Source organism: Epargyreus clarus, unplaced genomic scaffold (genome assembly GCF_041222505.1).
Source record: "Epargyreus clarus isolate Ecla_fem2 unplaced genomic scaffold, WU_Ecla_fem_2.2 ptg000034l, whole genome shotgun sequence".
Classification (NCBI taxonomy): Eukaryota; Metazoa; Arthropoda; class Insecta; order Lepidoptera; family Hesperiidae; genus Epargyreus; species Epargyreus clarus.
In genome coordinates, this window is record NW_027332239.1 from 354,429 (window position 1) to 367,242 (window position 12,814).

The 12,814-nt window shown below is 36.8% G+C and overlaps 1 non-coding gene across 1 annotated transcript; it reads left to right on the plus strand.

The window, feature by feature from the left end:
- Nucleotides 1-8,776: 8,776 nt before the first annotated feature.
- On the plus strand, nucleotides 8,777-8,848 carry TRNAG-UCC (transfer RNA glycine (anticodon UCC)). The gene has a single exon. It is a non-coding gene; the product is annotated as a tRNA-Gly (tRNA).
- Nucleotides 8,849-12,814: the final 3,966 nt, after the last annotated feature.

Sequence of the window (12,814 nt, forward strand, 5' to 3'; positions counted from 1 at the left end):
AAGCAAATAACAGGTACCTATACATGGCTCAAAGTAAACAATATTACATGGGTTATATTGTAGTACCTCTTACTCACATATATACAAATTATGTATAATAAAATTTAATCAGTTACCAGCTATATAAAGCTGTTTGATTTGATATCTTGTGGGCTAGGTATATGAACATCCTAACATCCAGATTAGGTGTATTTCAAGATATTGCGGATTTCAGGAAATACTCGTATTATTAAGGTATAACTCTAAGGAGATTGGTATCAAGGGGTACAATCAGAATTATAATGCACCACTTAACTACCGGTACAGAGTACCTACTTAAAGTCATTGAGCTTACATAATATATATAACTCTATTATATATAGATGTAACTTGAATTGAAGTTTTTAAATTATCTATTTAATACACTGGTTTACAGTGATAATCAATCCAGAAGTCTGGAGTTGTCTTTGGACACAAATACCTTTATGATTTATTCTAAGGCCAGGTACTATAACAATACCTGCAATACTATAACATTACAAATGTGCTAAATAATAAATGTCCATACTTGTAAATAATTCAAAAACCTTGTTTAGTATTACTTATTTATGTGGCATATGTGACATAAATGCAAATATGTGAATGTCAAGAGTGAACTTTATGTACAAATGTGAGAATTTATACAAAATTAACATTTTGTTTTTCGTTACACTTATCTTTCAGTGACTCAATAGGAATAAATACAGTAATAATTAAAGGTTTGGAAGTTCAGTCCACAAACATACGGTTAATTATTAAATATCTGCACATATTTTTCACTTTTACTGTACATAACTGCTTAAAATATGAGGTTGATCATCATGAAAAAATTTACTAAAGATTGGTAGTACCTATGTAATGTTCAGTTATCATGTAACAGAAGCCTGGTACTCCCAACATTACAAAAAGCAATCAAATAATAATATATTATTTATATTGTTGCTTAAACATTTCCTTCAGCAACACCGGGTTTATATAGAAACATGCATCATATATTTATACACCAGTCATCAGGTCAACAAATAACACAGCAGTCCATTAATCCTGGAATAAAGACAAGCATAATATGAGAATTGCTATTGCACTTAAGCCTTCATAATGTCTATGTTAGTTACACTAAAGCTGAAATTGTTATCATTTCATAATGAAGCTTAGGCTAAGGGTAAATAATGTCCACCATGGTAATATGTGACACATTAATGATATAAAATTAATAACAATATTATTATATCATGTGAATGGCCAGCCATTAATATGATATCTGCTTTGGGTCTTTTATGCCTAGTGTGTATACCTAGATGCTCTTATAAAACATAAAACAACAAAGAAAGTAAGCTGCATGTCCAATCAATTTTCAAATCTAAATCTAGCATCCCTAGAATTAATAGGAATTCCTTAGGAGTATGTGTGATGAACGTTACTATATAGGACTCTAACATTACTATATAGGACACACATGGCAGACATCTTGCCTGGAACAAAGAAAACTATATTATATATATATAAATTATTATTATAATTATTATATATAGAAGATTTATCTACTTTCCTGTTCTTAAAGAATTAAGATGGAGAAAAATGTGGGTAGCTTAACTTAACTTGTGGGTAAAATAACTTCATAATTTATCACTGTCAGAGCTGTAACTAGAACCAGTTGTGTTAGCAATCATTACAGGCTAAGTAAGCCAGAACCCCATGGAAGTTATAAAATATTTGACTTATTAAAACTGAATTAATCCTGGGAATGCTCAGCATAAATACTTTTGAGTAAAGATAAGCTTTTCTGGTCTAGTCATGAATGGGGTTTGAAATAATCATATACATAAATACTGTTATGAAAACTGATATCAACTTATACATACACATAACTGATAGTTACACACATTTTTAGGAAAAGATGTTAGATCGAAAGTCAGATTGGATTTCAAAAGCAAACGCATCATAAGCTTTCCAACCAACCATATAGATATGTAACTTTACAGAGGGCATGCATAAGCATGGTACAGCAAAAAGTATAAGTAACTTTTGCAAATCCGATACATACCTACAAAAACAGGAAGTCATATAAAACTAAAATGTTTCATTGATCTAAGAATGATCATGTCCCTCTTGAACATGCACACTAATATAATGAAACAAAGTAGGTATAACACCCAATATTGTACCGAGTATACCTACAACATAAAATATAAATTTATCTCACATGGGGCATACATCATCCCAAGATCAAATCAAATACCCAATCATAATTTGTCAATAAATAATGGTATTAATTCCTTAATATTCAACATGGGATGGCTTCCTATTTTAATAATATTGGAATACATACAATGTACCTACTGGTACATATAAGTATAGTATTATATAAAAGTACATTATTATATAATGCACATCACATATGAAACATATTTATTATTTATACATATATTGCTATATAGCAAAGGAAATAGTATTATTTGTGTCAATAAAATTGACCAAGCAATTCATTCTACACATCATTATGACATACTATGGAGGTTAGAAAACTTATTTTCGACCTTTTATGTATTTATTTTTTGCAAGGTGCAAAAGCTTGAATTGAATAATCATGAATACTGACTAAATTACAATATTACTATTATTATTATTGTTGGCCAATTTTAGTAATAATATATTTAGAGAAAAATATTGCATTATTATTGCACTGAATATTATTTCATCTAATTCAGAGGGAATCTCACTTAGTACTATGTGTTTCAGAACATTTCATCCATATTATACAGTAAGAGTAAATATTCAGTTAGCAATCCTAATAATTACATATATTTTATAATTATACCTAATTAAGAGAAAATTTTCTTATTAATATGATGTTTTCATATTGTATTTTTATATATATATTTTTCTTATTATTGAGAATAAATCTCACTAAGCACTATGGATTTCACAACATCTCATCCATATGATGCAGAACGAATAAATATTCAGCAATGTAATTAAATCCATATAATAATATATATGTATGGTAATAAATCTTTAATTTAATTACATGTCCCATTGTTGCAGTTGTCTCTAAACATCTACATTGTAATTCTCAATTATATTTCAGATCACCATGAAATAAAATTGAAAATTAGACGAGCTTACCTGTAAGCGAAGTCTGATTATAATTTTATGAATGGTGATCTGAAATATAATTACCCACCCTCCCAAAATCAAAACCCATACTGCAACAATAAGAACAAAAGAGTCTCCTAGATATAGACAGCATGCATTTTATCAAGGAGACTAAGTTGGAAATGATAGACTCTAAATTAAGTGAGGTAGCTGTCAATATAGTGTCACTGTCATACGCAGTGTCAGTGGTCTTTAAACTTTTTTATTTTTAAAAGGCTAAACAATCGCGATGCCGACGAGTGGGAAGAAGGATACTACATTGTAATTCTCAATTATATTTCAGATCACCATTCATAAAATTATAATCAGACTTCGCTTACAGGTAAGCTCGTCTAATTTTCAATTTTCCTCCAAACAGTATGGCAGTTATAGTGTTCTGTCGTCGATTTTAAACTGTGGGATAACTTGCCGCTCTCATGAAGACCGTTCAGAATTTAGTGACAGGAAGTGCAGCGACCCTGTTCGCTGAGTGACAGTTCGGAAATTGCACCCCGTCAGCGTACGGACACAGTATAAGGATTATACTGTGGTACGGACGTGTGGTCGGAGATTCCGAACGCACTACATGGCAGCCATATTTGATTATGTTACAAGATGGCGCACTGTACATTTTGAAATTTAAATTAACTAAACTTACAGCATCGTGATTTATTTGATAAATAATCAAATATTGAGAAATTGGAGGAAAAGAGAAACGTAATATTTTCCCAATTTATTTTCGTTTTCATACGGCCGAATGAGCTGATTCCGATTGAGAGAAATGAAATAAAGAATTAGATTTAAGACGCGACATCCGCTGGCAGATTTGGGGGACATTTGCTGAGCAGTAAATACTTCCTGTACTTCATTTGCTACGCTCATTTCGTGCCATAAAATAAAGAGGAAAAAGGAAAGAAACTGATGTTCTGATTTGAAGATATTGATTTTACGAAATGTACTTCTTGGTTGCTTTGTAGGAAACTTTATGAAAAGTTTATAAGTCCTTTTTTTTAAGGTTTGATCGTTAATTTTTGTATCGGTAATTGGTAATATATTACTTAATACATTTTCTGTTTTTGTACATAGGAATCTACAACTTCAAGGCAGCAAAAATCAGTTATGGTATAATTGATTACATACAATATAATATTTACAGGTATATTTATTCAAATGTACGGATATTGGTAATTAAAAGTATTGTATTTAAAGTGCACTAGAAAGAACTGAATGAATTTTATTACTAAACTAGAACCTACTTCATTATTTAGTAACACAGATCAATACACCGTATTTAACTGGGTACTCGCTTACCGTTTGAAAGATTAAGTTTCTCCTTCCCATTATATCGTATCCCGGGCATAAAGTTGTCAAGTCGCGATTTCAGCCGCCGCCGAACATTTACCGGCAATCATATTTTAATTGAGTTTGTTTGAACAGTTGCGCGCGCGCTCCCTCGTTGACAGCTACACGTAGGGTTACCAGACTGACAAGGTTAGAACTGTCGTTGGGATAAAATGTTAAAAAAAAGTTCAATTTTGGTGTATGTACAAAAATACTAAAGCTGTAATGTGGAATATTTGTTTTAATGCAACAGTTCGACTACTTTTCAGCGCGTCCACTCGTGTTTTGACGGGCTAATGTCATAACAACAATTAAAAGAAATGCCTTGTTAGTGCTGCCTAAGTTGCAATGCGGCGACTCCCTCATGTTTTATGGAAATGAAATAGCGGACGGACATGGTTGCCACTTATCAAGTGATCAATGCAGCTTCTTTGGAATTCATCATAAGTATTTGTCACATTTTATGTATTCTGATCAAACGAAATTCAACAAACTGGATACAGGTTTATTGCAAAAACAGCTGAGGTAGTTATGCTGCAACAGTCGAGCCATGAAGAATTCTACCAGCTAATTATTATATGGACAATCCATTCGAATACTTTCCACTTGGTAACCGCACGTGGCACATGGCCGCGCATCATCATGCATTGACTAAATAACGGGCGAACACAATAATTCCATCGGTTAGTTTCCTTTCGACACAAATGGTGGTGAACTGCCTTGCTGACACCCTAATGGTTCCTCGTTGACTCCACTTTGTTTGTTTTCACGTCGTACTATCGTATTTATGGGTTTCAAGGTTAATGTCTGTAATGTTTGACTGGCCCCAAATGTTATTGAGATTAAACGATCTACTGTTGATTTGTGTGATGTCTGTTGCGTTATTTAAGTACGTACTAACAACTTGGAAGGTATTATTTTGTTATGTTTTGAGCAAGCATTGTTGTTTGATAAGTACATGACATAATTCAGCGACGATACATACATACATTTCCCATTTAGAATTAAAAACAATGTTATTTTTTAGTAAATAATCAAGTAACTCCTTAAATATTTCAGTACATTGGTACGTAGGTACCTACTTAAATACTAGGTAATTTTTCTGAGTACTTAGCTTGAGTGTATTTTAGTTTAAGCTGTAACTAGACTCGTAAACACATAATCAAGCAAGGCTGTTTCGCGAGGCATCAGCAAATGGGCCGCCAAACGTTGAGGGTAGATACAACTCCGACATATTTACACCCTTCGGCATCCGCGATCCGGCGGAAAACTTCAAAAAGTGTGTATGATAGCAATGTCGGAGCTAATTAAACTTGCAATGGTGCTACAAGGCATCTTAACCCGTAGGCCGCGGGGAGACAATGCCAGCCGGCGCAGGGAGGCGCCTCGAGTGCGCCGCTGTAATCAGGGCTAATAGAAGCGCGTGTGCTTTGATCTGCGCCTCAAAGAGACGAGGCCGACGAGGGCCAAACTCGTGAGACAACGCGACAATGACGAACATTTTAGAACTGCCACGAATTGTGACTAGATCTTAGTTTTCTACGTGTGTAGTGTACGAAGTGTTTGTGTAATGTTAAGTGGTTCTGCAAGTGAATTATTTTTGAGAAAGTTCAAATTAAATGGAATGATGGTCCATGAAGTCTCTACCATGAAAGAATGTGGTGATGCCAGCAGTGATTCATCTAATTTTAGATTGAAGTAGCAAAGGAGAACGTAGTCTACCTAAAGGTGGTCTATGTGCTAATCCCTGTGGTCATTTGTAACCATCCTTATTTAGAGCAGAAACCAATTCGCAACACAAAGATAGTCACATTATACCTATCTATGTCAATCTGCATCCACACCCTTTCACCGAAACGTAAGAACTGCTTCAAGCTACAAATAGGCGTTGATCATGGATATGTGGATGTGTTGTACATCTCCGGTCTATCTCTACTGGTTCTACCATCTTTAAATCTTAGGAAATCGCAATGCCTTTACCAAGTTCTGCTTGCTGTACCTTCTCAGAATATCTCGGTAAGCACCGTCACTACCAAATGAAACCGGATTCTTGCAAGCGTAGTAAATAACAGAATAGTATGTTAATTACGAAACCTAAGCGGCCTGTCTATCAGTTGGTAGCCCCCGGGAAGGTAAGCCACGGAAACGGTGAAGGGCGTAAGCGTTGCGAGTGCAATACTGTTGTCTTTCCGCGCCGCGCCGCACCGGCTAATTGATTCCTTTGTGCCGTAACCGCGGACAGATCGCATCGAAACATTTTCATATTCAACGGTTACGTGGCGTTTACTGTTTTTTTAATTAGCATCCTTATTCGAGTGGTATTGTCGTCAACCCATCAAGCGCGAACGTAGCCTCTACTCTTACTTTACAAAACAAAATCCTTTGAAGTGTAAGGGTTAGGCCGGAAGGATCTCTTGTCTTGTTTTCGCGAACATCAAACATTTCAATGAAACTATTTTTAGAGACGTCTACATAGTTGTTGAGGAACTTGCACGGCAAAGTAGCTTTGCATCTCAATTAGGCTTGTTATTTCCAACAAGATCCATCTAGAAATATGTAGCTGTGTTGCTGCAAGTACATATTTCGATGGAAATTAAGTTTTACCATAAACATATTTTGAATAGAAGAGACATTTACTTACTTGTCGCTAATTATTTTTGTTTTCAAAACTTTGAACATGTTTTTTGTACCTATGTATATCAATAATTCAAAGGATTATATCAATTCGTAGGACGTTATGTGGAAGTTAGCATTCCCTTAAGTGAGTGTTATGTGAACAACTCTAATGTTTAGTCACTGCGCTATGAACCCACTCACGCCTTCGGTTTGTCAAAAATTTATAAATATATATTGTTAGACCATCAAGCAGCAGGTCATTTAATATACCTACTTAGACGACATCCTTCCATGTACCTAACAAGTGTATTAGCGTATATTGAGTAGTCTTAAGAATAATCGTTTTATCTGAAAAACAAAATTAAACTTTAAAGGCGTTTAGCTAAAAACTCTCTTATAACATTCTAGGTAGTTTTTAGGCACTAGTTTTTATTTAACTAACAATTTGCTTCAATAGAGCTGACCATGACCCCATTGACCGTGTTGGATATAAATCCCCGAACAAAAATCTAATGCGTATCAAACAAATTCATAAGCATGTAACCAAATAATAATATGGGTGTAAATTTGAACTGATTTGTCAGATAAGCTATCGGCGTATATGTATACACGTGTTAGCAAACAGTGGAGCAGCAGAGACCAGTAAAAGGAAATAATCCTGCCGTTCAGCGCTGGATTATCAGCGCAAACACCGCTTTATCGATCTGTCGTGATTTGTAATCGTGTTTATTTTAGTCCAACTAACTGATAATGGGTTGGAGGTCTGATTATAGAGAAATTGGTAACCGGTTCAAAACAGATTCAGATATCACATCTTAATATGTGTTTTTAGGTTTAGAATTCATAAATAGCTTATCTCTAGATAATATGGCTCATGTCATTGACGTTATACGTAAATGAATATGCAAAGTTTTATATAATCCTAAGAGTAGAGTAGAGGCTACGTTCGCGCTTGATGTAGGAAGTAGGAAATTCGCATGCAATAAATTGCAACCTCTCCTCCTAAGGAATAAATTGAAACGTTTCTTAGAAAATAAGCGTCCCTCCTTTACTACCAACCTTCAAACCGGAACAAAATAAAGTTAAGCAATGTTGTTATTAGCAAAAAATAGGTCTGGTGGCGGTGCAACCATATTCGAACCTTGAAGAGTTTTAATACTTTTAACAGTAGTTTTAATGTTAAATGGAGTAGTTTTAATTGAGTGGAGATTCACAGAATAGATTTGAAAATAAAAAAATGTTACATATAAAATGTACTAAAAATTGTTTTACCTGGTTTTTCCTAAGTCTATAAACGCACTTCAAGGCATTGACCGTTCAGAGTATTTTTGGTGTATACATCGTCAAAATTATAGTTTGAAGTGGTATTTTCCGCTTGTTATCGACTTGTTAATAGCACTAATATTGTATTTATTTATATGAACCATCGGTATCCTCGTGGCCGAGCCTTAAGTAGTTAATATAAAATGATTTCTAAGTCTTTGTATTGCAAAATTTGGTTTGTTCAATATTTAATATTATTTTCAAGAAACAATATTCATATTGGATATATTATGTAAAATTTTATAAAATTCTTAAAAAAAATGTTCAGCACTAATCATGTATATTACGAGTATTATGTATATCAATATTTCTAAAATTACTAAATTTGGCACCAAAGAACATGGCGTTGGTGGTGTAATGGTCAGCATAGTTGCCTTCCAAGCAGTTGATCCGGGTTCGATTCCCGGCCAACGCACACTTTTTGTTTTTAAATCAGTGTTAAAAAGCCACACTGAAAATGTATATGATATTATTTGTAATAATGAAAATTTATTTCAATTGATGTATTCTTATTCTGTTATTCATACTGTTTGTATTCCTTTGGAGATAAATATTTGAATAGCAAAGTATCGCAATTGTGTATTGTAACTTGTTGCTATCTAAACATTCTATTATTATTAGATAACTTTTGCAATTAAAGATATTAATAAATTTTATATAATCAAAAATTAGTATAATCTTAGATACATTAATTAAGATAAGAAAAACAATTATACTCAAAGTTGTTGTGGAAACGGTAGAATATAATGCTAACGGGGTTAAGTTTTAGCAACTTACCAACAGATGGCGTCAGTTGTTACCTTACTAGCAACCATTTGCAAAAGCCGGGCGCTTTCTAATTGCTATATTAGTTCGTTCATCATTGTTTTTATTGTAGATACGTAAAGGATAACTGACAAAATAGTGAACGGAAAGCTTATTTACATATATTTAAATTTAAGTGCCATATTTAATTGTCTCTAAATTAGGTATTTTCCAAACGTAGCGTTTTGATAAATACACTAATAAGAGTAATAAGGCGCTTGACAACCAATATCTATACGGCCGCAACTCTTTATGTAGGCTGTTTGGTTGTTTTCAAAGAGTTTTCCCACAGTTGGGCGAGGATACTATATACTGCTACTTGAAGACATAAGTTTTACCCAGATTTGTATTTATTTTATTCACATAATAGGCAATTTTTTAGATTTTGTACACTAATTTTCAATATCTTGTATCATTAATATCAACTCATTATTGTCTGCTGCTGGGCATGAGCACAGGCATGAGTCTCTTCTATAATTGAGAAGGATTAAGCCATAGTTCATAATGTTGAACATATGCGGATTGACGAGCAGTTCTCGCCCCATCCACCCGCACAGTCAGCCTCCGCGCATCACGAGGATGTAGGGCGTAGAGTAGGGGACCTCCTTAGGGACCCGACACCGGCACTCGAAGGGATCGAGTTTATCTCTCCCACTGAGGTAAGGAAGGCGGCCTTACGTCTACCCAGGCGTAAGGCCCCAGGTCACGACGGGATCCCCAACGCGGCGTTAGGTATGCTGTCCAGAGGGGCCCTTGTCTCAATGACTCGGGTCTTTAACGCCATCCTACGCACAGGCCATTTCCCGACCATCTGGAAATTAGGGAACGTAATCGTCCTCCCGAAACCGGGGAAAGACCGCCGTCTCCCGGGTAACTACCGCCCCATAACCCTGCTATCAACCACAGCTAAGCTGTTTGAGAGACTGGCGTTGAAACGACTGCGTCCGTTCCTTACTATAAGGGACGAGCAGTTCGGGTTCCGCGCCGGTCACTCTACAACGCTGCAGCTTACGCGGGTTATTCATCATTTAGCATCCGAGCTCAACTACGGCCGTCACACGGTCGGCGTCTTTCTCGATATCGAGAAGGCGTTCGACCGCGTATGGCATGAGGGGCTCATATGCAAAATGATGAATACACCTGCCCCGGCGACGCTGATACGGTTGATAGCATCGTTTTTAAGTGAGCGGCAGTTTTATATTTCGGTCGAGGGCGTCGCCTCAGACCCTAGGCCCATACGTGCGGGGGTGCCGCAGGGCAGCTGCCTCTCTCCGTGGCTCTATGCTCTGTATACCAACGACGCCCCCACTCTCCAAGGTCACCTGGAAGACTGGGAGCGCGACGTTATGCTCGCGTTGTTCGCAGATGACAGTGCGTACTTCGCGTCGTCCCGCCGAGCGGACTTAGCTGCACGGAGAATGCAGCGTCTGCTCGACTTACTACCTATGTGGCTGGATAAGTGGCGCATGGCTGTCAATGTCGGAAAGACAGTCGCAATACTGTTCAGCCGCAAGCGTATCATGCCGGCTCCGCTGAGGCTCCGTGACACGGAGGTAGCTTGGCAGCCAATAGTTAAATACCTAGGATGTAACATCGATCGCTCGTTGCATATGATCCCGCAGGTGGAACAATCGATCCACCAGGCCCGAGCGGCCCGAGCGATGCTCCGACCGGTGCTTACATCCAGGTTACCGTTAAGGACGAAACTAGGGATCTACAAGACCTACATTCGTTCACGACTTACCTACGCGGCGCCGGCATGGTACGCGTTGGTATCTAGGTCGCAACGCCAGCGTCTCCAGGCCCAGCAGAACCTGGCCCTTCGAGCAATCGTGGGGGCGGGTCGCTACGTCAGGAACGACGTGGTGAGGCGCGACCTTAAGATCGAAACGGTCGAGGAGTTTGTGGTCCGCCTCGCACGCTCAATGTATGAGCGGGCGGAGGCCGGACCATACTCCCATTTAAAGGGGTTCGCGCCCCTACACGATCGACCACCTACAGGGCGCCCGCTCCCGCGGGAGCTCCCAGGGCTGGCGACCCCCGACCATCAGGGGGCCGACCGTCCGCTCGGTACAACGACGCGATAATTACCGAATCACCCCCTCAACAGGGGGATGATAGAAATTTTTAATATTTGTTCATTATTTTATTATGTTTTAAATAACATTATATTATTATGAATAAATATCAAGAATCCGGGGGGTATTTACCACCTGAGAATCTGCCCGGGCAAAGAGGGTATCCTCGAGACCCGAATTTCCTGCCCACCGCCCTTATGTTGTCATTGCCGCAATATATGTGCGCCCGGAGGGTAAGACGTCCCAGCGATAGATAGCGGATTGACGAACTTTACATACATTTGTTTAAAATACTTCAAGCGTGTAGGTTTCGTCACGTTGTAGGTATTTCTTCGTCTTTTACAAATGTAGTCATTAATTTCTATGGCGCGCACTGTCCCGGCTTAAAATGTAATCTTCTGAGAGGTTTGTAGTGGTATAAACTTGCTCTTTTGAGGGATTGGAAAACCATAAATTGAACTTATTTATACAATTAAATATTTATCGACGATTCGTCACCCTATTTCGGGTGGATTCAGCTCGAAATCGCAGCAATTAGCGGCAAATCGTGCGGAATCCGTCCCGCGGCCCGCCGCCGGAAATTGTGTTTTCTGTCAATATGAACCGCTATACATTTATATGTTGAGTATATAATGGGTAGAAGTGTACATGTCGATAGCTTAATTCGCAAATCAGTCAACTCCTCTTTTTTGTCAAAATGTTTTTTTATTTATTTTAATTTCGTTCAACGACATTTACTAACAAAATAAATAATAAAAACATTTTGACATTTGAAAAAGTAAAGTTGGCTGATTTGCGAATTAAGGTATCGATGTTTGAAATATAGTAGGGCTCTGGGGTCACTGTTACATGCAGTGCACTTACAAATTGTCAGTTACAATATTATTATTTTTATACTAATACTACGAATCGAAATGTTAGTTGTATTTTTTGAAGAAAATTTAAATGTTACTGTTATTACTTCAGCGACTATTTTAACTGGTGTCATCTCTCTTGTTTGCACAGCTTGTGTGAACAGCAGCACGTTTTGGAAAAGTAGAAATTCCAATCTACTAACATAGTGGTAAATAAACGGTTTTATAGATATCTAAGTATCTCAAATAAAATGGAAGATCTATGTAATCATACATGTCATCGTGTCATATGTATTTCTTGGTAGTAGTCATCATAAATGCCATGTTAACCTTGACAAATAATGTGTGATTTCCATTACATTCTCTTTACCATAATTTAGTAATGCAAACACTGTTGGCTTGAGGAACAGACATATTAAAAAAAACTTTGTGAAGTCTTATTTCTATCCGGTAGTAAATTAAAAAAAAAACATGGGTTTTTATACATGCTTCATAGCCCTATATAAATCAAATACAATTCATTTTATTATTGACATGTCTATCAAACAATTGTTCTTCATCAGCTCTATTTATCCCCATATTTGTTAACTTTCAATCCTAATATCATGGCATGTAAAGGTTGAAAGTCGTTTGGCAAAGGTCTCA